Genomic DNA, 3,708 nt, shown 5'->3' with positions numbered 1-3,708 from the left:
TTTCTTGTTAAACATAAAAGCAAAAAGATGTATTGAAGGTTCAAAACCAGTTCCTGTTAGATCTTTCGCGGCAGAGAGATACCTCCATCCTTGGCTTCGCGGGAGAAAGAATTAACGCAGAAGCCTGGTTTGTGACCCAAGTGAGTTTTATGAAAGTTAGGAAAAAAAAAAAAGAAAGTTAGGAGCAGTTTCAGGTTGTACAGTAAACGGAACACAAGCCAGACAGAGTCCGCAGCACGGTTGGCCAGGGTGGGATGTGGCACAGCCTCATTGGGCTGTGCAGCCCTGCCCCTGGGAGAGAGTGACAGAGAGAAAACTTCTGGCCTTTACAGTGCCCTCCAGGCCCCTCCTGCCCTACCCCCCCCCCCGCCGCCCCCCCCCCCCCGCCCCCCCCCCCCCCCCGCGCGTTGGGAGGCGTGGTTGATGATACTGGCCGACCCCATTGGCTGAATCAAACTCACCTGGCCTAGATGGGCCGATCCAGGTGTACCGCCCACCTAGGTGCACCATTCCTGCCTGACCTGGAGCTCAGACCTAACATTCCCTCTGAAAACATATTGAGGGCTCTTACAGCTCTTGTACCAATCCATACATCAATTGTATCAGGCACATCTCTACATATGTTACCACCATTATTTTCTAGACATTTATTTTCTATTGAGCCCTTGGTGTCAGCGCCTCTTCCCCTCCCTCCCCCATGGCCCTTGATAAATTATAAATTACTATTTTCATATCTTACATGAACCATTGTCTTCCATCCCCCATGGTCTGATCTCACAAAGTGTAATCAAATGCTCCAAAAGGGTGCACCGGAGGCATATATATATATATTATAAGAGGTGTAAGAGCCCCCAGTAAAATGATATTTTAATTAAAAAAATATATAATATAAACCAATGAAGTCCTGAAAGCTTTCCTCTCTCAATGCCATTCTGGTTGACCCTACTTTGAGGAGACAACTGTTCCCCAGTCATATTGAGAGGGCCTTCCAACCGGAGGGCCTATCTTATGGCATGATATTTGACAAGGGTCTGCTGCTCTTCATGAGGTTCTTAGTGGCCAGTCCTCAGAAGTGGACCGCCTATTCCTTCTTTGTAGTCTGTTCTTAGTCTGGAAGCTCCAGTGAAACTTGATCACCTTGGGCGACCCTGCTGGTATTTGAAATTCCAATTGTATAGATTCCAGCATCACAGCAACAAGTAAGCCACCACAGTATGACAAACTGACAGGCTAGGAGGATTAGTTTTCAGAGTGGTGACAGGTAATTATCTTAAAATATTTTCTGAGGATTGCTGAGGGCATTTCTGATAAGGGTCTTGTGTCAAGATTCTCCCTTAAGAACATTATTTCATATATTTAATTTAACCACAGAGAAAGATGATTTCTGTGTTATGTACTTAAACTTCTGTAAAGTTTGAAAGTTTCAGGGGCACTCCTTAGTTCTGTACTCAAGTCTAGGTTTCAAGAGGAAAAAACAAAAAATAACATGGGATCAGGACTTAGACCTGGGCTGATCATTCTGATACTAGTAAAGTATTGAAACTCTCACACATTCTTATGGTATATTTAATATTCTTCACTACTAATGGTACTTATATGTTAAAAACAAATTCATGAGTCCTAAAAATGATGTGATCATTCTACAGGTGTTGTCACAAATCACCACAGTTTTAGTGGCTTAGAATAATACAAATGTATTCTTTCATAACCTGATGTCAAACATCCCAGTAGGCTGCAACAGGTGTCGGTGGAGATGCTGTCCCTCTGGAGACTCCCAGGAAGAAGGTGTTTTCTTGTATTTCCCAAATCTTCCTCCACCTTCAAAGCAGGCAGGTCAGCATCATTCAAACTCACTTTCTCTAACTTCTGCTTTTATTGTTACATTTCACCTCATTGCCAGCTATTTTCTTCGAAAAAGAGCCTTGAGATGACCTTGGGACTGCCTGCATAATCCAGGATAGCCTCCCCATTTGAAAATCCTTGATTTAATCACACAAGAGAAGTTGTGGGTTTTGTTTATGTTGCTATTTGTTTTGTTTACTATGTAAGGTGATGTAATTGTAGTTTTCTGGGTTAGAATATGGGCATCTTTGGTAGGACACTATTCAGCCTATCATAATTTGGTTCATATATTCAAAAACATTTTATGTGAAACACATTATTTTAAATATTTTTTGCTGTTAAGAAGGGCATACTTATTTTGATGGAAAAACTGACAACCCAGAAAGAGAGTCTGTCTGTAAGATCAATAGCTTAGGCTTTGCAAGTTTCTTTTACAATCTTAAGTGAGAAAAGACAATGGAAACTATGTGAACTAATATGTTTGCAAATGTGCCAAATGAAAAGGAAAATAAGATACCAGTCTATTGCGTGAGTATGAAATTGTGCAAAAATATAGTTGGTTTCTTTTTTCTGCTCTAGTTGATCTTACTTATGGAACTTTTAAAGTGATAAGATCATCAACCTGAAAGTAATTCTCTTTAAATTTTTCAGAGAATCAATCAAAAGTGGCAAATTGTATGCATCCGGTCAAATTCCATGAAATGTCTGAGTTCCCAGGTTCAATTTACTCTTAGAACCCAAAACATTAATTCAAAAAGACCCACATACAGAAAAATAATGGTGAAGTTTTGGGCCTCAGAACATTAAAAGACTATTCTAGAAATATCTGGAAAGAAAAATATTTTTCCTACAAAAGATTAATCTCAAAGATAATGCATGATTTATCTAATAACGTTAGAAATCAGTTGAAAAATACCTTCCAAATTTTAATGCTTTTAATCTTCTCCAAGTTATGGACTCCATGGGAAAATAAAGAAAATTGGAAGCATTCAAAGACTAAAAGTTCAATTCTCCCTTGCACCCCTTTTGGGAAGGTACTGGACAACATATTTCTGGGGGAAAAAGATGAAAAACATAGGCCCCAGGGAATGGAACTTCAATAGGTCGACACTAAACCAAACTAAACCCAGTATTAGGAAGTGGATTGTGCTGTCAATCAGCTCTGCTTCTTCCTTTCTGCTCCCCAAAAGGTCCTCGAATACTGTGGCTAATTTGAAAAGATGAAACTATACAAAGAACCATGCTGAATTCAAGAAATGTGTACTGTGTAACTATTGGTTCAGATATAACATTGTAATGTTTCCAGAAACTAAAGCCCTACTTAGACATAAACACCTATTAAGTTTTGCTAAGGATGAAGTATAAGCAAAGAGATTATGCACAAAGAGAGTGTTTGCACCAAAGAGATAACATTTCATTTAGACTTTGGATTCAAAGGGTTCATGGAAGAGGAGGTATTTAAGCAGGGAGAATTTTCTGAATTAAACAGATTTAATTAAGAAATGCAAGAAGTTTGGTTGAGGAAAATTAAATGGATTAAGCAAAGTCTCAAATGGGTTTTAAAAATGTGAAAGAAGCCTTACAATTTTTTTGTGATTTATTATCCAGGGTAAAGATATATCCCAAATGATGAGGGCAGTTGAATAAGGGGTAGACTTTGGAAATATCCTGACTTTTCTCTATGTAATCTCATTTTGAAACTTGAATGGTTAAGGAAGGTAGTGAGAATGGTGGGTGATATAGTTTATTATGCCAGCCTGGCTGATAAATACAAGTAGGATTAACTGAAGGGCGGAGAGATAATGGCTCAGTGAGCCTCATCTTTCTTGTCTCTTGCTCTTTGATCATCGGACCAGTGTGCGGCTG

The sequence above is a fragment of the Echinops telfairi genome, unplaced genomic scaffold, assembly GCF_000313985.2.
Source record: "Echinops telfairi isolate 266 unplaced genomic scaffold, ASM31398v2 ScPeMD7_9;HRSCAF=40, whole genome shotgun sequence".
In the NCBI taxonomy this organism is placed as follows: domain Eukaryota; kingdom Metazoa; phylum Chordata; class Mammalia; order Afrosoricida; family Tenrecidae; genus Echinops; species Echinops telfairi.
Note: the sequence above shows the minus strand (reverse complement) of the source record.